The sequence below is a fragment of the Pseudopodoces humilis genome, chromosome 3 (genome assembly GCF_049639895.1).
Source record: "Pseudopodoces humilis isolate 2021_Gansu_Grassland_sample_001 chromosome 3, ASM4963989v1, whole genome shotgun sequence".
In the NCBI taxonomy this organism is placed as follows: Eukaryota; Metazoa; Chordata; class Aves; order Passeriformes; family Paridae; genus Pseudopodoces; species Pseudopodoces humilis.
Window position 1 is genome coordinate 52,644,357 of NC_142202.1, and position 24,396 is coordinate 52,668,752.

General features: G+C 42.0%; 1 protein-coding gene across 6 annotated transcripts in view; it reads right to left on the reverse strand.

Annotated features, from left to right (window-relative positions):
• HIVEP2 (HIVEP zinc finger 2) overlaps positions 1 to 24,396 on the reverse strand; it is a 138,686-nt gene that overhangs the window by 95,298 nt on the left and 18,992 nt on the right. For all 6 annotated transcript variants that reach the window (XM_014263500.2, XM_005518443.3, XM_088052583.1 and 3 more), the window contains exon 2: positions 9,812 to 9,917. The gene's annotated coding sequence lies outside the window, so the exon portion shown is untranslated. The remainder of the gene's footprint in view (positions 1 to 9,811; positions 9,918 to 24,396) is intronic.

Below are 24,396 nucleotides of genomic sequence, written 5' to 3' on the forward strand. Positions count from 1 at the left end.
TAGCATGAAGCCATTTCAGCAGGGATGTAGGTCAATAGCTGAAACCAGCACCTGTGGGGTCCCAGGTCCTGGGGGCTGGTGTGGGCAGCCACAGCAGCAAAGCAGCCAGAGGGGCCCAGGGGTTGTTTGGCCTCTCCCCAGGAAGCTGGAGAAGGCTTGGGCTGGTCTTGATCCCTCCTGCCCTCACATGATGCAGCTCAGCAAATGGTTCCTCTTTAGGCAGCCACATATTTCACTTTTCTGGTGTCAGGAGATGCTCAACATTTGCCCTTATAAGGAAAGGCACCTTAATGTGGAAAACATCTCTTAATGACTAGGAGAGTCAACAGCAAATATTTGCACCCAAAGAATTTAGTTCCTCCCACATCAAAGCAACCTCCTAGAAAACTGATTATAAACAAATTAAAAAACAACTTGTGTGCCTATCAAAAGTAATTGTTTTGCTGCTGGCAAAGAATTAAAGACTCAGAGGGCCTGAAATAAACATTGAGGGTTAAATTTGATTCCCAATTGCTAGACTGGACACCAAGGTGAGAGAAGGGAAAAAAACCTACTTCTGTTGTGCAGACATGGTTGTCCTGCTCACCTGGCTTCTGAGGGAAAGACAGTGCTCCTCTAACTGAGAAGTTAATTCAGGTACTGCTTGAGAGATTTGGGGTTACACAAACAGCCGTCATAATTTCCACATCATAGTGGCTTTGATTTCAGGTGTATTACAGCACTCCAAAGCCACATGCAATTTTTTTTGCCTCTGCTTTTCAGCCCTGATCAAAATAAGCAGGTATCAGCACATCTCTGCACCACTACAGTGAGATACAGGAACATCACTACTCACTCCACCAGAAGCAGCAAGACCACACTCACTGTCAAAGGGTCTGTTTTCACCAACATCTCCTTCTTAAGCTTTTCACTGCTTGCTTTCTCTATAGTAGGAAAAATTATCAAGGTCTCCAGGTCTCTCCTGTCTCCATGCTTTTAACATGAAATACTACCACAAACTGCAGAGTATCTTAGAGACAAGTGCCCAGAGAACCATTCCTCTCTCCTTGTAGAAGCCCACTGATTTGAATGTACATTTCTTCACCTCTGCAGACATTTGTTATCCTCTTGCATTTCAGTAGTGACATTCCAAAAAGTCTGGAGAAAATTGGTAGGTGGATCTGAGGCGGAATTCTAGACTGATGCCCTAAGCTCAGCCCTTGGGTGTTGCATGGCCACTGCAGCGGTCAGCCAGGGCTTGAGCCTCAGCCTGGCACACACTGGTACCACTTCCCACAAAACAACCTATTTCAGAGAAAGGATGTTTCTCATCTTGGTGGTTCTGAAGAAAAGCTTAAAAATATAAAACAAATCCCGTCTAAGTCCTTAGAAAAGAAGACGCAGAAATGGCAGAAATTATTTGGAGGTTTGGAGCTTTGGATAGGGTTTAAATATCATCATTTCTGATCTCTTTCTTCCCTTTTGTGCCTAAGTAACCATTTTCAAATGACACAGCTAGCAATGCCAGTGAGTTGTTCCACAGCAATCTTCCTCAGCCTCCTATCAAGATGGAAGTCACCACAATCTGAGAAAACTTCCCCTGGCAAGCGATGGCACTAAGTAGGCCAAGCCGTGCCTCCTTCAGAGAAGCAGCAAAGCTGTTGAGAGAGCAGCATTTTTAGGAGTGAAGTTTAGGAGAGTGGGAAGAAGACAGCTTCACACAGCCTTAGCTGTTTTTCCCAGCAGAGCAGAGCTTGAGAAGGAAAAACACTGCAAGCCTCTCATCTTCTCTGGCTTGCCACAAAACAGGGGTGTATTTTTCAGCAGGATCCTCTGAGTCTGACACCGAACTTAGCTCAACTGACATGAAATGTTAATGTTTAGGAACAAGGTAGGTGGAGAGGAGGAGGAAAGAAGACATTCATTATTGGATGCAGAATTCATTCAGAAGCTTCTTTTTCACAGCCAGAACTAAAATTTCCATTCAGTTCTTTATTTCTGGTAGCCTAGATAGTTTGAACAACTGGAAGAGGGATCTAGAGGGAGCCCTTACTCCTGCCTGTATGGCAACAGCCCTTCCTCAGATACCTTCAGAGAGAAGCAGGCACATTTTTATGAATGTCAGTCCCCAGATTCAGGATGAGCAATTTTCCTTGGGGATATTCATACTGGCTTCAGGCTTCCAGACATGATGCATAGAAAAGATCTGCCTCCAACCACCCATTCTGGTGCCTGCAGCAGCCTCCCAGGTATGGCCCTACTGCTCCTCACCAGCCCACAAAACCTCCATAAGAAGGTCACAGGCTCTTGATGCTACAAATTTAGCAACTACTGTTTAAAATAGGCTGGACCATGGTACGAAATTCAGCAGTGTATTTTATGTATTTTCTCCTCTTCAAGTTTCAAGTCAATCTAAATTCTCCTCCCTCTGGTACCTTCTCCCACTTTGTGTATTCCAATTTTCTTGCTCTGTTTTTTGTTTGGTTTGGTTTTGTCTACATCACATCTGAAAAACAGCTTTTCCTTCATAGGCACCAGAGGAACATCTCTTTCCTTTGCTGTGCTCTTCCCAGCTCCATCCTTTCTCTGATCACCCTTCTGCCTTTGCTCTATTTCCTTACTCTTCCCATCCTTGATTTCTCTCCTCCTTTTGTTCTTTCTTTGATGTTCCTCTTGGTGCTTTCTCTTCATCCTTCCTGCCAAGCTGACTGAGGCACTCCCCTGGGAAGGTGCTGACAAATAGCAGCTGGGCTGTTTGGAGGGTTATATCAGATAGGGACACCTAAAAAGGAATCCTTCCGCTCTCCTGCTACATTGTTGGCTGCAGTGATTCCTCCTCTTCATTTAGGGTTGTATACACAGTGCCTTTGTCAAAACTCAGGAAAATGGAGGTGCAATATAATTTGGGAAGCATACACCAGTATGTAATGAGCTACATCTGCTTCCTTGTTTTGGGGAGCTGTGCAGAAACCAGAAGCCACAACAGCAAAATTGTGGGGATGTCAAGTGCAGCATTAGCAAGGGACCTGGTCATACCAGTGCTGCTCTCCCTAAGAAAGAGAACATTTAAAAATGACACCTTCTTACTTTGCAGCTTGGATGGAGCTGGAGGGTGAAATCCACCCCTTTGTGGAATGCCAAGACAGGATCACTTCCACTGCTATTTATTCCCTTAGAAAGGATTTACCCACATTGTATTGGTCCCCTGAAGAGGGTGAAATTTCCTCCAAGCAGGTATCTCAAACACAAGGTTCCCACTGCAATGGAAGTAAGGCTTTTCTTTAAGAAAAAATATATTCCTGCTGCTATTTAATAACAAACAAACAAAAAACACAAACCAAATTTTAAAAAAGGAAGAAAATAATACAGGTTAAATGAGAGATTAATTTTATTCTTCCTCTCCTCTTGCACAGTATAGCTGCAGTTGGAAGTTGGTCAACTGCTCTCTTCTTGCACAGCAACTTCCAACTTCAGAGCTATATTTTTCCCGCAGTTAGACAGAGAAACCTTGCTGAAATCTCTAGGCCAGATCTTCTGGTATGTTCTGGCTGCTTTGCCTGTTTTAGCAGTACAGAGCAGCTGCAAATCCAGTATAACTTGCCACTTCTGTCAGCCTTACCATGCCAGATTAGCACTGCTGTTTGCCTCACAAATACCAGCATCTGGAGGTTTTCCTACTGTCCAGTCTGACTTTAAACCTTGCAAATCTGCAGTTCATCCACCCATCAGCACAGCTGGCAGGATCAGCCTGAGGTAGTTCTTCACCCTGAGCAAAATGTATTTATCACAATTCCCCATCCTACATTCCTGCAGTCAACCAAACAGATCAAACAGAATTCACATAATGATCAGCTCTCAGTTACTCCCTGGCTGATTGCCCAGTTGTTCTGGAGGGTGACTCCTGACCCCCTCTGGGAGCAGGTGCCTTTCTAGTGCAGCTCTGTGAATCCAAGTCAGCTGGGAAAACAAAATACACCGTTTCTTTGTACTTTTAAATTTCTTTGAATGTCAGGAAACAGAGCTAAGTCTTGTTTCCTGCTCCTCAGCCAGGGGAGGTAGGGGAAACTGGAAGTAGATGTAGAGAAAGGCAGAAAGAGGGCAGATCAAAAGGATCAAGGAAAATAATAATAATAATAATAATAATAATAATAATAATAATAATAATAATAATAATAATAATAAACACAAACAAACAAAAACCAACCAACCACCCACTGCTTCACTCTGCTCTGTAAAGCAGCACATCTTGGAAACAATATGCCCCTCCACCCCCATCCCAAGTCTTTCTCTCTAGGGATATACAACTGTCTCAGGGATTAATATAATTTTCTTGCAACATTCAAGAGCTGCTGCACTGAGTCTTACAAAAAAACATCAAAAAACCCAGCCTCTTCATTTGCTTTTTGCCTGAGAAAAATGTATGTAAAAAGAATCAGAGAGAATTGGGAGAGGGGGAGCAGGTGTATCCATGTCAGCTTTGATTTTCTAAGAACAAAGGCTTTATTTAATATATAAATAAGTTAACTGGAAAAATGTTGGTGCATTTTATTTTTGCCCAGCTCAGTCCCAACCCCTCACTCTGAATGCATTAATACATCCACCTTCAGCACAGTCGGGCCCTCCGTGTTGCCATGGAACTGAAACCTTTGCAGTTTGGATGGCGATGTACGCCAGGAAGCATACTGTTCTTACACTTCCTATAACAGAAGCAAAATCGCTGCATAGCATTAACTCCCTTAGTATTTAAGGCATTCAATGTCTCTCTTGCCTGCTCGTCTTCACACAGAGTTTGCTTTTTCTATCTTGCCACATGCAAATGAAACGCATTTGACATAGCTATTCTCGTCTCCATGAACTCAATAGCTCTCACGCTGAGCACATTATAGAAGGTCCACAAGACTATGGTCTTTCCCTCTTTAATAGGAGCCTGTTGTCAGGCCTGCAGCAGCCAAGATGAGGGCTGCAGAAAGCATAAATGTATGAAATATATGTGGGTACAGAAAAGTATTATCTTTCAAGGTGGCATTTAAGCAGACTTTTGAAACCTAATAAACCTATGTATTGCTAATGCTCTTGATGCTCCTGAACATTCTTTTGTACCCATTTTTTCTGAATAAACACATTAGAGTACAAAGATCCTGCAGTAGGGACCAAATCTTTCAATACTTTTCTTTGATAACCTAGGCTGGTGGGATAGCAGTGGTGAGCACAGCTTTGGGCACTTCAGTTAGAGAAAAAACAAAGTCAGTACAATTCTGTGTCATCCTAAAGATTCAGCCTATAGTGATTATCTTCAGCAGATCTGAGCCTGTTGCCAAATCTTCTGAAAACGCCTGTATACGAATTGCAAATGCATAGACTTTTATGTCCAAAGCGAAAGCAGAGTACAAAAATATCCAAGTTCATTATAAAAAAGATTACCATAGTAAATAAATAAACAAACAAACAAATAGCCATTCATGTATGTAAACATTGGATCTGTACCTGCAGAAACAACTGGAAGCCAGTCCATGGTCTGAAGCCAGCTTGAGGCTTTTTTTGCCCCAAGTTAAATATTTGCATAGTATTAAGCTCAAAATTAAAGCATTTGCTGAAGAAACTTGCTGACTTGTGTATATGGAAAAACAAGAGGGAATTTACTGTCCCTGCACACTGGGGCAGATTCTTGGGATGCCTTCTCCTTCCCATGAATTCCTGGACAGCAGAGAGACAGACAGCCTACCGACCGGGGAATTCCCCTCTTGGTTTCCGGAGGATTTTGTGCGCAGGCTGGACAGAGAGGCAACAACCCAGGTAGTGACTTTATGAAGGCAGCATTTGTTGCTCTGGTGCCTGCCCCTCAACCACCTGGTAACACTCCTTCCTTTTAGCATTGTCCCCAGCTCAGAAAAGCTCCATTCACCCAGCACCTCCACCCGTGCAGGTTTGACTGGTCCCTGTGCCGCCCCATTCCTGGCGGCTGGGCCAGCATGCCGGCCACTGGCGGGCTCTGGCCACTCACCGCCCCAGGGACACCGGCTGGGGGCTGCTCACAGAGGGGCTTTCTCAGGCAGGGCTGGCCCCTGGCGCCCACTTGCCAAAATGAGGCACAAAAGCACTGCTGTCTCCGGGCCACAGCAAGGCAGCCGATTCCCTGTGCCTAGGTGCTAGCGGGTGCACACGGGACCCTGTGAGTGCCTGTGTTTTCGGGTTCCCTCTGCTGCCCTCCGCAGAGCGCAGAGCTGTGCTGGCAGAATAAGCTCCCTCTCCTCCTTCCATCGTCAGCAAGTGTCTGACAGTCGCGTGTCCCCGTTGCTGAGTCCATTACCTCCAGTTTACGTAAGGCTCTCGCCACCAGTTTTCTAGTTACAGGAAAATGTATACTGAGCTGTGATGAAAGGCCAGTGCAATGTCAAGAGATTTAATAGGACTCCAGGGACTGATTAGAGTAAAAAAGGAAAGGATTTATGATGGTTAATAAAGTTAAATCTGACAGAGTCCTGCTTATTCTTTCCAACTGCAGGTAATCACATCTTAACGAAAAAATTATTAAGGTGTAAAATTATTAAGGGTATTATCATCCACTCTAAAAGAAAACCTATGTGTTGCTGTGAAGCACCTGTCCAGGAGAGAGTCAGGCTCACTGTGGCACCTATGCTGACCCCAAGGAAGAGGGGAAAAGGAGATACATCACCTGCCTGTGCCTTGACTTAGCAGCAAGGACCTCAGTATCAATCATGTTTGTCACCTGAACAGTCCCCAGTGGGTCCCCTTGCACCTGGGACAGAGCTAGGACTTCCACAGACCATGGAGCTCCATGCTGCACCTCAGCAACAAGCATGGGCAGACAGGGAAGAAAACCTTCCCCCTCTGTTGGCATTTCACATCCACAAGGGAAAAGGACAAAGCAAAGAAGGAAGCTCTTGCCTCTCCCAGTCTGCTGTCACATATGCACCTTCTGCTGAAGAATGCAATCTACCTGGATACCTACCATAGGGCTGCTCTGAAATGTGATTTAAATGTTTTATAATCTAATGTGCCAAAAGTTAACATAATTTTACAAGACACTGCAACTGGTTGCCCAGAGCAGCTGTGGGTCCCATCCCTGGAAGTGTCCCAGGCCAGGCTGGATGGTGCTCTGTGCAATCAGGTCTAGTGGAAAGTGTCCCTGCTCACGGCAGGGGTATTGGAACTAGATGGCCTTTAAAAGTCCTTTGCCAACTGAAGTCATTCTATGATTCTAAGAAGTTAACAATTTTCCACATTGAAATAACAACACTGAGAGAAGGCAAAGCAAACTGGAGGGCCAAACTTTAAAAAAACTATTGGGAATTTTCTATCCATATCTAAATTACACACACTTTATTAGATCTCAAGTTTTCATTTTTCTACTGCTTAATAATCACAAATATGTTATATATACCCTTTCGATTTTGTCATTCTTTCACTATATTACATCAAATTTAATTTCCTGTGGAAGTGTGTAATCTTTTCAGCTGTCACTGTCTCAGAAGCTTTTCTGTAATAAGCAGAGCCTCGTCCTCTGGCAGGTCGATCTTTTATGAGTTGTGCTCCCGCAGATTAGTTTCCTGAAATGTTTGCAATGCTATATGAGAACAGGCAAAAGAGGAGAACCAAAATAACACCCAAAAAAGAAAAATAAACATGAAAACCTCCACTTCTTTCTGACTCCTGTGTTCACCAGTCAAAGGAAATTTCATTTTGATGTGTGTAGATGACAAATCCATGAAGGTTATTGCCACATATCAGAAGCTTCACGAGGTGAGAGACGCAGCCTCTCTTGCCCTACAGCTCATTAAAAGTACAGCTGTGAGATGGCTGCTTGCTCTTTGTGCCGGAGAGCACAAAGATCTGCAAGTGGCCATCACTCTATGACAGCTGCCTCTCCCCACCACCTGCCCTTGGCACTCTGAGAGGTCCATAAAAAGCCATATCCCACCAGAAAAGTGAAAAAGTCAACCAAGATGCATTCATGCTTTTCGTGATGAGATACCTGTGATGGCATCAAAGCAGACCAGCCGGCCTGCTGGGTCCTTTCCAGACCTCTGCCTCTGCAGGACATGAAACTCATCTTCTTCAATCCAGCTTTCCATTACCAATGCTTACACACACACACCAAAACAACTTATTTACAAAAACACATACCAACAAGTAATTCTGAACATCTGAAAATTAATCGACTCACAAGAAACATGAGCAACAGAAATTCTTATTCCTATGTCCCTCCTGAAAAGGTGCTTAGGTATGGACAACAGAAGAGACATCTGAATAAACACAAACAGTCTGCAAAGGCTCATGTTAGTGGTGTTTGGCCAGCAGAGACTACTGAGGGTGGCTACAAAGGCATGCTAGAAGCCCTGCCAGCAGAAGCAGGTGCAATGTTCTCTCACTTCAGTGGTAGATGTCACCTCTGAGAGCTTCTCTTTGAACTGTCCAGACAGATGTGGAAACCTTCACCAACCAGCACACAGGCTACCCAAGTTGTGAACTGCTTTCCCAAAATGCACTGCATTGATCAGTGAAGAATGATCTTTCTCTTCCTGCTCCCCTTCTGACTTCTGTCCTGTTTTCCCTCTCTCACATCACTGCTATAGCAGTAGATATTTCTGACAGAGTCTTCAAAACAACATGTAAAAATACAGTGCATTAAACCCAGATATATACTTTCAGAGCAGTCATCTCTCCTTATCACATATAACAAGCATTTCACTAATTGAGTTATCTTCTCATTATTTTGTCTATCCATTTCCTTGTAATTTGTTTCATATTTTTACCTTTAATACTAAATCTCTAAGAGATGGCAAAGAAGTAAAAAAAAATTCCAAGCAGGGAACATTACTTTAGCAGAAGGTGTTAAATGCAGTGCAATTCCACTCCCATCAGCATGAAGAAACTTTTTTTCAGCCAGCTTTGGTGGAAGTTGCATTGGGGCCACAAGTCAGAAGATCTTCCGTGCTAATACATGGTGTGCTCTGAACTGCTTTAGAACCTAAAGCAACAATGTAATCCCTCTCATAAAACCATTTTGTCACAGTCTTGCAGGACCTGGGTGTGTGTTAAACATTTCAAGCCAGAATCATAAAAAAACCACCATGCCAGCTATCAGTGGCATTAGATTTTTTTTGCCTTGCAGGCAATAAATTGAATAGCCTGCCTTCAGCAGATGTGGATCTCAATCTCCATTTCCATATACAGGGTGATGAAAACAGGCTCAAATACGAATTTGCTTCCTATTGAAATCTTGGTCAAAGATGGTGGGTGATGTAAAGATAAACATCAAGGGAATAACTGCCATCATCTGGTTGAGTTTGGTAAAATGGAGTTAATTTACACTTCTTTAGGGACTCACTGGTGTGTGAAATTAATCTAATTTAGACTGACCAGAAATTGAAAATGGAATGAAGAAAGAAAGCAATTAAAGACCTTTCCTAAACACAACAAAAGTACTGCTGTAAGTACAGCAATACAGTTAAAGTACTGAACAATAAAGTACAGAACCCTTCACGCTACTGCTACCACTCCCTCCTTCTTGAGAGAGAGAATAATCTGTATATCCACATATCGTCACTGTACCAGTATAATCTTGTCCAAAGGAAACATTGGTAGAATGCTTCTACCAATATCTGTGAATAAATACATGTTCAAGTTAAAACAGTTCACTCTTCTGCATACAGGCCAGGCCCAGCAGATAAGCATCTGCTGGAACAGCTCTATGTAACTGGTTGTACATGTGGCTTAACATTTACTTCAATGACTTTTAGCACCTTCTTGTTATTGTTTCTGTGCTGTTCCAACAAGCAATGGTTAATGTAAGATGCAGACGTTCACATACCGTGTACTTGTGAATAACTGGTTCCCAGAGATGTGGCAGTGATAACATTGTCATTGTAGGAGTCAAAGTAGCTCACGGTAGATCACATGTCAGAAGAGGGTCCCACCTGAAAGTACAACAAATCCAAATACTAAGTTCATCACATTCAGAGGTTTACAGCAAGCTCTGCCAATACATTTGTGCATTTCACACATTCATCCTGTGCATTTCCAGGGTCTGTGCTTTTTCCAGGCTCACAGAAAACATTTTGCCATTCACAATGGCAAGCAAAAGTGCCCTGCTGTAGCCAAATGGTTTTGGCCCACTGCTCCAGACCATATTTCAGGCATACTATCAAAGCATTGAAAACTAGTTTTCAATACTAAAGCAGAAGCTGTTACTGTCTGGTGGACAGATACATAACTTCAGATTTCCCATTTGTCAGGTCCTTGAAAAGCACATAATTCCTTTCACCAGTACACCAATGCATTGCCAGTTTGGCTTTAGCTTTCATTTTTTAATTTTTTATTCTTTTCCCTAACATTGCAAACTGATGGTTTGGAACAAGACACAGCACTGGAGCTCACTTGTAACCTATTTTCTTGAGACCAAGGGATCTTAAGAAAGCATTTACTTCCCACTGGTGACTGCAACTACTTTATTTATAATAATTTGATAATTTAAAATCACCCAATGAGTGAGTCTGTCTTTAAATATTTTGGTAGGTAACCAATGCAGAGATGGAAAATGAGCTTGTATTAGCAGTGCTATCTGCAATGAGAAGACACACTGCAACAAGCAAACAAACTACCCAATTTCTTAATTGAGTCTCCCCAAACAGAAGCTGGTCTTGCTCCTACTCTACAAGCTGCATCTCATCCTCGGGTAAGTGGTTTTCAAGAAGAAAGTCTGGCAACTAACAAGGAATTTTCAAAAATTCAGTTTTTAGGCATAGTTTATATTCTTTAATTTACTCTAATGCTTCTCTGACTCTTCATGCCTCCAAATTGGCTTTGTTCTTGCCTTTATTACACTTCAGTGAGCAACCTCAACAGCCCACAGTTCACTAGTATCACACACAACTTCATTTGCTGCCACCTAAGCAAGTCAATGTCTCCTATACTCTGCATTTGGTTTTCAATAACAAGTATAAAACCATGTAAAGACTAAATTACAAATAACCTAATCCATGGGTCCAAAACAACAACAAAAAATGACTGGTGAAGGTCCAGGTGAAGGATACCCATGGGTATGATGCTACAGTGTAATATCTAAAGTTTGCTTGCTCTGAAACAGCATGAATACAAAGAGAGTAGTGCACATACTTTTGAGCAGAGGCACACTTCAATACCAGATGCTGAGGTGAGCTGCTGAGCCACAGCATGGGACCCAGCAGCAGTGAGGAAAACGGGGAAGCAGTGACTGCCCAGAGGCAGCACTAGCTGGCAGACGCTGTGGAGATCTCTCTGAGTGCAGATAGATCTTTTCTACGGAACTGATGAAATTTTCTTCCCCAATAATTCTCCTTCACCTACAAAAGCAAAATTTCTCAACCTGTTCAAGGCTTGAAAAGAATATTGCTTCCCAGAGAAATCATTTGTGACCCCCCACAGAAGGATAAACACAGCCTTCAACAAAAAAACACAGTAAGACATGCAACTCATTCTTTTTCTGCTTGTAGATTAATTTGGAGTCATGTAATAATCTGTCCCTAATGACTACCTAATCATTTACCTTGCTAACTACCAGGACTTTTCAGGTGAATAATTTAAACATTTTTCCTTCTGTTTTCTTTATGTCTGTTAGAAAATGAAAACTCTCATGAATACTTTAATTTTAAAGCTCTAAATCACCATATAAATTGAAAAGAATAATCACCGGATAGCTACATCATGAATAGAAATATATAGCACACCTGGAACCAAGTGAAATGCAGTCTGCTGTCTCTAGTGAATCATGTTCAAACCTAACTCAAGTTGCTAGCTCTCATCAGCTACCTTTGGCTTCCTGCTCTCCAGCGTCCTGTAGGAAATCAGCTTGTAATTCTCCATTTGAGAACCTTTTGCTCAAATGTCTTCACTAGTCTTTATCCTCTTCCTTGGCTAGGTCCAGATTTTCAAAGCCACCAGTTATGCCTCATTTCAGAGCTTGCTGTCTCTGCTTACAGTGCAGATGGAAGGGATCTCAGAGACCGTGTAGAAGAAAGCCAAAAGTGCTCGACACAAACCACTTTTAGTGGAGCCTGAGGCACTAACAAGCAACAGCTAAGAATTGATGTAATTACTCATGACCCTGACAACTTTCAGGATCTTTTATACGTATCTTTCTGTCAGAGGTCTCCTAATTCCTTACCTGTGGTGAGAAACAAACACCAAAGTCCCAAAAATACACCAAAAAATTGCAAGCCCTACAAGAGCTTCTTTAAGGCAAAAAGCAAAGTCTTTCTAGGTGAAGCAGGAGCATGGAAGCCATTGTGAAATGAAATGGAAATTATATGGGAGGTATTTAAGTACGTGGTTCTAGCAATTATGGAAATAGTGTTGACAGAAATCCATTGGGGACCCAGTGCTTAAAATCTCAGTGGGAGAAAGACTGGGAACTAAACATACCAATCAATATAGCCTCTATAGAAAGAAAGACCAGTAAGAAAATGAATGCAGTTCTTGTCCAAACTGTTTATTTTCTATAGCTAGATAGTGATAATCTCTAGTGCTATCAATTAAAACCTTAATTTTCACAAGCAATGTTTTAAGGAAATGCAATATTAGGCACAGTTAGAAAAATTAATAGAAGTTGAAATTAAATTTTTGCTTCCAGCTTAGTTCCATACATGTATGCCATCACTTCTTAAAACTGAGTCTACATGTCTTAGGACTATCCTAAAACTGCATTTATATATACTAAACTACAGATAAGTTATTCCCGTGCCCCAAAGCTACTCCTTTCTTACAAAAAAGTACAGCACTGAAGAAGCAAATATGCAAATTTTATATTATAAATAATATAAATTATACATATATAATTTATATTTTATGTTTTATATATAATATTTATTTATTAATTTTATATTATATTATAAATACTCATATCAAGGCACACGCAAAATCACACCAACAGAGCTACAGAGGCCTAACAACCACAGGTATTTAGAAAGTCCTTACAAAACTACTGTTGTGCTCTAGGGCTTGCCAAGGTTTTAGCAATTCTTTCTCCTCATGCTCATTTGAAGAATGAATGAGGACTTAAGAAATAGACAAAGCAGCTAAACCAAATGCTTAGATTGATTATATACAAGCATCTAACTCTTTGCTAAACCCAGTTCAGGAGGTGTCAAGCCTGAAAAACTCCCCAGATACAAATAGTAGAATATATTTTATTATTAATTTCATTAAAAATTATAGCTTCTAAGTTAAAAAAAAATATACCTCTTAATATAATAATAATAAAAAAATACCTTTTTCAAGAAAAAGAGTTTAAAAATAAATGTAAGAATGCAATTAATGATCTGAAAAAAACTTTACTGTCCTTTCTTCTCAATAAATCCAAGGCTCAAGTATTACTTTCCTGGCACCTGTTTTCTGTCTTACAACTTCAGCATGATTACAGTAAAAGTGAGAAAGTTGGTGTTTTGTTCTCTCTGCCATCAGAAGCCGCATTACAGACACAAGTGCACTTTTATGTTTTACTATGCAACATAAAAAATACATGGATGGATGGATGGATGGATGGTGGAAGGAGGGATGGATGGATGGATGGATGGATGGATGGATGGTGGATGGATGGTGGAAGGAGGGATGGATGGATGGATGGATGGATGGTGGATGGATGGTGGAAGGAGGGATGGATGGATGGATGGTGGATGGATGGTGGAAGGAGGGATGGATGGATGGATGGATGGTGGAAGGAGGGATGGATGGATGGATGGATGGATGGATGGTGGATGGATGGTGGATGGATGGTGGATGGATGGTGGAAGGAGGGATGGATGGATGGATGGATGGATGGTGGATGGATGGTGGAAGGAGGGATGGATGGATGGATGGATGGATGGATGGATGGATGGTGGAAGGAGGGATGGATGGATGGATGGATGGATGGATGGATGGATGGATGGTGGAAGGAGGGATGGATGGATGGATGGATGGATGGATGGTGGAAGGAGGGATGGATGGATGGATGGATGGATGGATGGTGGAAGGAGGGATGGATGGATGGATGGTGGATGGATGGTGGAAGGAGGGATGGATGGATGGATGGATGGTGGATGGATGGTGGAAGGAGGGATGGATGGATGGATGGATGGATGGATGGATGGATGGATGGTGGAAGGAGGGATGGATGGATGGATGGATGGATGGATGGATGGTGGAAGGAGGGATGGATGGATGGATGGATGGATGGTGGAAGGAGGGATGGATGGATGGATGGATGGATGGATGGTGGAAGGAGGGATGGATGGATGGATGGATGGATGGTGGAAGGAGGGATGGATGGATGGATGGATGGATGGTGGAAGGAGGGATGGATGGATGGATGGATGGTGGAAGGAGGGATGGATGGATGGATGGATGGTGGAAGGAGGGATGGATGGATGGTGGAAGGAGGGATGGATGGATGGATGGATGGATGGTGGAAGGAGGGATGGATGGATGGATGGTGGAAGGAGGGATGGATGGATGGATGGATGGTGGATGGATGGTGGAAGGAGGGATGGATGGATGGATGGATGGATGGATGGATGGATGGATGGATGGATGGATGGTAAAATACATCAGACTGACATCAATGCAGACTGAAGCCCTCTTCTCCATACAGAAGAGGCACGGAGCTCGACAATGACACAGGCTTTTCCCCAAACCACATCTCCACACACACTGCAGCTGCATTCTGGGAGGAAAACAGGAGCAGTAGTTTCTCAGTAACCGGGAATTACACTGCTGATAGCGACTGTTCAGTTCTACCTTTGTAACGTCCAAACACAAAGGGGTCACATCAAAAAGTGGGAGGGCAAGCAGGAAGAGAATGAGAGAAAGGAGATGCAGCTGCAGACACGGGGTAAACGGTAGTAGGGGGTTCCACGGTGATGCACAGCAATCTGCTGCCCTACAGCATTGGGGAATTCAGAAACCGGAAATTGGAAGCACTCCCTGGCACAAAGCTGCACGAAAGGAGTGAGGGACGTGCCAGAGCTGTACAGAAAATGAAGCATGAAAATCTCCCAACAAACTAATTTTTCTTTGACTTTCTTTGATAACCTGCAGAGAAAGCCTCTAAAATTAAAAAATACTTGTTAGACTGTCCTTAGCATGATATATTCCACCAGCACTATTTAATTAATCAAGTACATTATTCTTTATCACTTTGTCACTCTATGACTTGCTTTGACCTTTCTCTCTTTTAGACAATTTTTTTTTTTTTAAAATTCTGCCCCTGATTTTCATGAATGTTTGTGATCACAAAATATATTTAGAGTGACAGACAGTAAACATTTCTGGAGGCTGTTGCCCTTGGACTGTGACTTCAACTGTGATGTGAATGATCATCCAGAGGCGGGTATATGAGCTCAGAGTTAGAAGGTCACACCAATGCCCATCCCTCCAGAGATCAACACTTTTGGAAAACAACCTCTAAAATCAAGATCTAACACCAGGAGAATTTCACAGTAATTCCTATTTCTTTTCCAGCCACACTAATGAAACTCATTTCAGAGAACAAAAGTCATTAAACACAGAATGTTGACAAATGAGACAGAAGATGCTGCAGATATGAAAGCATGGGGAAAAAAACACCCCATTCCACCCCATATCCCATTGGGACATAACATCCCAAGTACTGGTGAGAGACATGCAGAAAAAGACAGACAGAGTCGGTCTAGAAAAAGCACAAAGAGATTTGATCACTAATCAGAGACAGAAACCCATCTAAAAGTCACAACTGTCTCTGCAGGCTCTGAAAGACAGAATTAAATTGGCTTAGTACTATATTCAAAAACGAATTTAATTAACTGACATTAAGCAGGATAAGTTTGCGGTACCATGTTGCTCTGACAAGCTGTCTCCAGAAGGGTAAGTGGAAGGTAAAATCTTATTTTTCAGGATGAGATTACAGCCATGCACTGAGACAGAAGGTAATGGCATGTCTGCTGAGGGCAGCTGAAACTTGGTGGTGGACATTTCATCTCACACTATAAAAGGATGGTATGTGATAGATGAGCCAGAAGTGCAAGTTTCAGATTCTGCACATTTATTCATATGGCTGTGCAGCTTCATCCTCCTTCTGCTGTTGCCACTTACATGAAGAAGAGAACCTCAGTGCATAACCTCTGCCAGGAGCTTTTTCTCCAGTTTCTCTCAGGCTGCCCCCTGGAGAGACTACAATACCCTAGGTGCAATATATTTATTTCTGTTTATAAGAGAGCATGTTGGTCCCTGGTTGATAGAACGAGGTCTGTGCAGGGGGAAGTTTCCATGCTAACTGGGCAGGCTAACACATCTGTCAGCTGCTGCACATCTGTTGTGTATTTTACAGGGTCACCCACAGCACCCCTGCTCTGCTCTACCAAGACTTCCCTACATGTACTAGAATCTGCACATCACTTGCAGCCTGCAAGCAGAGAGGCAGCAAATAAAGGTAAATAAAAAGCAAATAAAGGTAAACACAAACTATGGCAAAAATCTGTCAGCACATAGTGATGAATGAAGAATCAATGGTAAAATGCATACTAAATCCAAACTGTTCCCCAAGGAACACTTGGAGGAAATGAAATAACATTTCAAAGGAAAAGTCCCATGAATATGGGACATAACAAGCCTTGCCTTCTCGTGCCTCCTTGTATTGATAGATTTAGTTCTGGAGAAAGGCATCTCACTGTCAGTGCTAGAAATTCTGCCTATTTTCAAAGCAAGCACATGCATCCCAGGGTGTGACCAGGAAACCTATTGCTCACTTCATTTATTCTAATATCTCAGCTCTGTCACACCAGAACCAAGCCAGATTTACCAAGCAAGTTTCATCCATCCCATTAGCAAGTCATTAAGGAGGTGTTCTTCCATCCCCTGACAAAACTGCACAGCAATATGAGATCTTAATTTAGGCTGGCAGTGCCCTTCTTCCTCCCGCGACTCCTCTCACCGGGACTGTATTTAGGCTGTGTGACCTTGTGTGGCAGCTCACAGATTTTAAGTGCAAGCACAACACACCGCATGCCCTTCTCTGGCACCACATTAATCACCCTACTTTAATAACTTCTACTGATAAACCACCCTGTGTACCCAGCCATCCTCCCCAGCGGCTGCATCTACAGCAATAAATTAAACATGCCCTTTCCCATACCCTGCCACCGTGTCATCCACCAGTAGAGAAAAAGCCACTGAGAGTCTCACTTGGCAGTCAGGGGTGAAAATCCCAGTTTTACTAGTCAAGAGACCCCAGTTTTACTGGCCATTTGACAGGTGACCCTGAATTTCTCTATGCTTTTTTCATACAGAAGAATCCTATTTCTTTTCAGCTACAATGAGAACCGCAGATACAAGATACCACATTACTGCAGCTATCTACACCACCTATTACTCTGCATAACTGCAGATCAGAACTACCTTCAACTACACATAACAAACATAAACACACATAAACAAACACAGCCACAGAGAACATATGATTTTGTAGTATTATTCCTTAATTATTTCACTCTCTTCCAGGAAACTCAAGTCCACAGCTGAGCATGAATAAAAATACAAGATCTTTATGATAAGAAAAGCAAAACAATGGCCTGATATGACCTAATGAAAGCACAGGATACTACTCCCCCTGGGTAGAAAACTCCTTATTCCAAAACTTCCTTTCAAGTGTTTTGAATATTTACTAAACAAAGAAACAAGACATTCACTTTTGCAAAGCAGTGATATCTTTTAAAATAGTGGCATCAGACATTATTTCATAAATCATCCACAAAATCAATGTGCTTTATGTCAGATGGGACCTTTAAACTTAAGAATAAACAAGTTTAGGTCTGAATTGCGACGTGAAGCTACATGTAATAAACTAAACATGTCAAAAGCTTCAGTGGAAAAAGGGTTGCTGAAGGTTTAACATGGGGCTAAAGGCACACAGATTGACCTCTGCGATGCTAAGTGATGTATGGTGCTGGGAGTGCTAGGACTTGAGAAACAGAATGAGTTCTTAGCTGCCAGTGATTTCTTATCTGACCATGGAGGGCACCTCACAATCTGTCTCCGTCTTTGATCCCTGTGATAACATTTCTTTCCTCTCCTCATATGTTAGATATTTATGCTGTAAATTCAGTGAGTTTGAAGATGTAAAGACAAGGAAGCCTACATCTTCATAGAAGCTTTTAGATATTAACTACACAGAAAACAAAAGTCATGGCAATAAAAAAATCACATCAAACAATTCTAACATTTTACCATTTTAACATAGCTTCCTATCCGGTAAGTATTCTCAAAGGAATTAATTTGACCTTCCTCGGAAGATCTCTTTTGTAACCTTGTTTCCTATGTAAGAAAAAAAAACCTGCAATCACAAACTGTGTGATATCACACCCGCGTCTGGCCATCTTCTCTTACTAATTTCTCTAAAGACATTCAACAAAGAAGTAGCAGTCTCAAAATCATCCAGTTGCCAGAAGTTCCTTCCAATCCCAACTTATGCTTAGACAGGAGAGAGATGGTCAGCATTCATGTTAAGGGAAAAATCTTCCATGTTGAGTCAGAGCGCAGAATTTGCAGATAGAACAGATGTACTGAGATGCAAAACGGTGTCAAAAGCTGAAGTTCACAGCTACAGGTGCACCCATATGGCTAAATAAAAGTGTGAAAGGAAGCAACTTCACACACTGGAGTACACTGACCCAGCTACCCAGCCACTGTGAGATGGACAGTTTGTATCTGTGGTCTGTATCTCACTGGGAAAAGCCTACAAAGCTCCCATTGCTCAAGTGCCTCCTATGGAGCTTTCTAGGGAGGAGACAGTGCAGCATTTGAAAAATCCTGAAGTGAGAAGATACTGCTTTAAAAATGCTGAGAAAAAGCTTGGGAGTTTCCAGAAAAGATTCCTACACACACCCCTGAGTACTCATTACACTTGCAAAGACAAACGTCCAAACCCAAAATAACACAATATTGTCTCTCTTGTTCTGTCACAATTGGCTGTTTCAGCAAAGTGCAACAACAAAACCAAAATAAACACCACCAATGAACTTCACTACTGTCTTCTCGAAAAAGTGTCTGCCAGTAATTACATTCATGCTACTGCCACTGCAACACAGGAAATTCAGATCAGCAGCAGGTGAATTATAAAACTGTAACCAACAGCACTGAAATTAGAATCTTATTTTGCTGTAAAAAAATTTCTAAAAAAATTTTAAAAGGCTAAATTTTGTCATACATATATTGTGTCATGAATTATAGCAAAACACATCTAGATGTGGGTGATACTTCAAATATACTGTGTAATGAAAAATATGATGAAACAACTTTTGAAGTAATTTATTACTTATTCCCACACTTGATAAGAAAACAAGTATTATACTGATTTTTTTATTTTATGCTATCAAAAACATCTTATTTTGAAAGCAGTCGTTTCTTTCCACTACCAGTTTGTAGCATCCTGCTTCCATCTCTACTGTTTAGGAGCTCAGAGTTTCATCTGCTGGTATGAGGGAAAAGATTTGAGTAGCTACAAGTAAGTGCAATGGCTTGCAGTTGAAAGACAGATGACAGCAGGATGGAACACATAACCAGAATATTTTAGAAGTCTAAAATTTTTCTTCCTATTGATATAATATGGACAACAGATGGGTTTTTAAATGCAGCTCTCGATACAACTTTGCATGTGAGAAGGAAAATAATTTGGAGTTCACGGGAACAGGAGCAGATTGTTCTGTGAATCCAGTTGGTGTCATTCTACACCCTTAAATTCTCCTGCAAAATACTGTAAGCAGAACAGCAGGAGTCCCAAAATTCCCCACACTGGCTCCAGCTCAATAAGCCATTCCTATTCACAAAGTATATAACCATATACTTAACTTCAGGAGAATGTGTAGGACCCAGTGATTTCACCACGACTTAGGAATCTGCCTGAAATTAAAGTTTCTCTTAGGGGCTTTGCTAATGAAGCACTAGACTCATCTGGCAGATATTTGTGCTGCATTACTCTCATGCCTTGGCTTCTGTCTGCACCTCAGTTAGGGTATTTTTCCTCTTAAGTAAAGGAGATAGAACTGGACTCCAAAGCCACATGGAGCCTGACTTTCGCGGAGACTTCTATGTTTAATACCATAAATACCATGAGCAGAGGTGCCCATAGTAAACGGCACAACTGAGAATGGTCACTTAAAATCAGACACAATCAAACAAAACAAAAATAAGGTTGAAAACCGGGCGGTCAGTTTTAGCACAAACCCCCCATTGCCTCCCCATGGATGAGTGGCAGAATACAGCATCTGTCTACAGGACATCTCCGTAAGATAAGGAATGGAACTGACACGAAGAGAACACTGCACAACAGTGATACTGCTGCGCCTTACCCATATTTATGAATATAACTCACATGAAAATCATGTAAGGTGGTGTGAATCTTGCCCTGAACTCATGAACTGTGTAGCAGAACCAGGAACTGAAGCTGTGGGTACTGAGTCCCCGCCCAGCCTGCTAGTCACTAGACCGTACTTCCCTGGGTAGAGAATTACAGCAAATACATCAAGTCAGCTGCCTACTGCTGAGCTTGTGTGATCACACGTCACAGACAATAAAACATGCCACCACCATAAACCCAAAGGTCTACTCCATGCCTGTGATGTTGTCATTTCTAGTTTTGATGCAAAGCATTCAAATTCCAAGTGCAAACACATGCATTTAAAGCAGTTTTTCAGATGGAATAAAATATACATTGAAGCAGTGAATGTTATTCTAGTTTTCAGAGTTTCTCTGCAAAATGGTTATAAAAATACTGTCATTACCATTTTGAATCTACAAGAATGACATGTCAGCAGAAATAAAAAAATTTCTTTCTCACCACTGCAACCAGGCACCTTACTGCATGCAGTATGTGAGGAAAACTGACTTGCTTCAGGAGGAATTGAACTGGCACAAGCACAACAGAAAGGATTTTAAGCTACAAGCACTGCACTGTGGAAAGCAACTGCACAAGGAAGCATGCTCCATGCAGACAAACCAAATCTTTCATGATGCACTCAAAAAAACCCAACTCCATTCACAAAGTAAACCTTGCAACAAACATCTCCAAAGTTTGGGAAGGTTCAAAACCAGGGCCTGCCAAGGTAAAGAAAGACAGCACACACATTTTTGTAGGGTGAAACCTGTTCTCTGCAATAGAGAAGGGTGTTGTATTGGTGCTTCCAAAGAAACATGCACCATGGCAACACCACCGCGGTGTTGAACTCGCTTTGGTGAAAGTGATGGTGCAACCAACACAATCCATGGCCAGCCTTGCCTGCAGCTGAACAAAAGCTTTTCCTTCTCATCCCCACGAACAGTGAAACCATCATGATTTGTGATCTGCCAGTCCCAAAGCAGTGGCGGGTTCACAAGGGACTGGCTGAGAGGTAGCAGGACTGCAACAAGCGCAACCACAGGAACCAGGCAAACACTCTCAAATCCATTCCTGTGACAAGGAGCTAAGACCACACACCCACTTAGCTTAGGCATTATGCAAATTTCAGCATTACCTAGGGTCCAATTTTACACACACAGCAGCTCTGTGCTGCAACAACACAACGTAGAAAAAGGGTGGCCTTTGCATGGCTCCACACACCATATCAAGGCACACAGCACAACCCAAGTTAAGAGAAAATAAGTCTGCAATAATGAGATGATTTGTTTAAAACTCTCCCATTTAAATCTATTCTTTATTTGTATCAGACTTACAGTAAATTTGAGATTTTTTTAAAACACTTCAATCTGCTAAGAAAAGTCTTCTTGCAGATGGACTGGTAATGAAATACAAATAGAATGCTTAATATGAAAAATGTTAATGCACAGCATATTTTTTCCCTTTACTTATTTCATCTTAATTTGCACCTGGTCATTTTCATGCTGAGCATCTCATTTGGTTAAATAATTAGTGTAAATTAAATTTCACCTTTTTTAACAGGCAAAAATGGTGAAATTTTTGAGTTGGTAATTGTTTCAAGTTTTACCGCAACACAGAAACAACTTGATAACCTGACAACACTTAAGGGTTTGAATGAACAAGATACACAAAAGCAAGGAAAATTAAACTGTGTACAGTAACTTGCAGGGCAAGAAATCACTCCAGCCTTACGACCTGGAGTAGTAACCTCTGAAGATCTATTCAAAGACCCCAGGATTTGAAAGTTTACTCCTGAGCAAGCCACTGCCTGTTCATGCACAGAAATACACCTCCACCTTGTTCGTGCATCAGTGCCACTCGCAGCAATTAGCTTTCTTCCATCCAGCAGCCACATGCTTACCCTACTCTGCTCACTTACAGACTTCAACAGAAATTGCACCACAATCAAGGCCAGCCCACGCCTCCCACAGCACGTGGTGAACAACCCTCGCTCCTCACGGGCCCTGATTCCAGCTATGCTCATCTGCCGTGGCACCCTCCTGTGCCTGAACAGCCCAGCTCACCCGCCAGCTCATCCCCCAGCTCACCTCCCCCATCAGCCCTCAACCCACCCCTGGCTGCCCCCCCGCAAAAGCCAGCAGGCACAGGCTCTCTCCTGACAAGGTAAGGCAGAGGGGACCCACAGCAACTCCCTCTGCAGCCATGCTCATCTCATTGAGTGTACCAAAACACGGGGTGGAAACTCCCATGGGTCTTGTGATGCTCCCTCTGACCCTCCTGGCTTTACATGTCATGGCTCTTAACAAAGACACAGGGACTTCTCATCCAAAAGGGTAAGGGAAACTCAAGTAAAGTACAGTCAAGTAAAGGACACTCTAACCTTCCTAAGTAGCCACAACAGAAAAGTGCACCAACAAAAATGTCAACAATTTTATAGATGTCCCTACACAATGCTCATCTGGCTCAAGTAAATCATGGAGTTGCAGAAAGGACATAACCATTAGTCAGACAAAACCCACTACAGAGTCAAAAGTAATAAATATTGGAGTTGTTAGAAACACAAAGCATTTGGTGAACTCTAATTTTGGTTTTCACCATGCAGGTTCAGGAAAATGTCTTTCTCCACCTCCAAGGCCTTGGTGTCCTCATGTGCCACTATTTAGATTCCCAGCTCTGAGCTTCTGCTGCTGTAACAGTAACGTGACTATATAAATCTAAGTCAATTCAGTACAATAAATGAAAATTCTCCAGAAGAATGAAATAAATTTTAAATACTCATAAAAAAAGCAAGTTTCTTCTGAAGGATGTTGCACTGACAGTCCAAGAGAAATCCTGCGTTAATTTGGAAAATAAGGACATACCAACAGCAACATGGTCCACTTCCTTATAGTGCCTTTTCGACATCCCTTGGCCATGATCTGGGTGGCCTCCTGTGTGAGAAAATACTCATTTCCGTCTGTGCTTGCTCATCCCCTCGTCTCCATGCTGAGGTTATCAGCACTGGTCCTGGCTACAGCAGTGGCTTACAGAGGCTGCTTGTCACTGTCACATCTCAGCTGTCACCTGTGCCAAGGCACCATCAGCCACTGTGCTCATATGCACACATGGCAGTGTAGAAGACCATTAATACCAGCACTCATTTTTGACCATCTACTGTTAATAACAATCAAGTTTAAAAGTACAGGAGTTTATAACCCTATGCCACAGTTTACAGCTGTTTCATTTATAAGTAAGGCAAAGGGAAAAGACATAATTATTTCGTCAAAATGAGAGGGAGCAGGACAGTTTGAAGGGCAGGAGCACTAAACCATTCCTGTCTAAAATAGTCATTATTTTACTCCTTACCTGAAGACCCATTATTCTCGCACCTTTATTTCCTGACATTTAACATTTGTATACATGCTACTGAAGCAAAAAGTCATCCCAGGCTTAACAATTCAGCATGACTTTGAAGATCAATCCTAAGTAACAGCAGAGAAAATTGCCAAGGAAATATTATTAAAGGAAAAATTAACTTTAAATCAATCGCTTTTATTCTAATGCATTCATATATCCCTTCCATAAACTGGTTGTAAAATCTCTTGAGACAGAGGACCGTTGTGTTGCACACATGCCTAATGATACTATAAGGGCATATTAAAAAAAGGAAGGAAAAAGATTTATACAACACTTTACAGGGGTAATCACAGCTCATCAAGTTATTTTCTTTTTCATGTGAAATCAGGCCCATTTAAAGTAATTTTCCCATTTATTATCCCAGAGGAAAAAGAAGGCAGGCGTTGGGGCGGGGGGAATCTAGCACGCACATATACAAAACCCTCCAAGAGCTGCTCACGCCTGAGCAAATCCACTCTTCTGTCTGTTAAATACTCTTATCCCAAGACTTTGTTTCAAGACACATCCTCCTAATGAATAGCTGGACCTTGTTGGTACAGCTGGGAGTACCAACACACGGCATTTCATCTCAAAACCCAGTCATATCCTATTCTACAAAAGGTTGAGTGCCGTTATTTCTAAAGCCTATCTTGCTTTTTCCT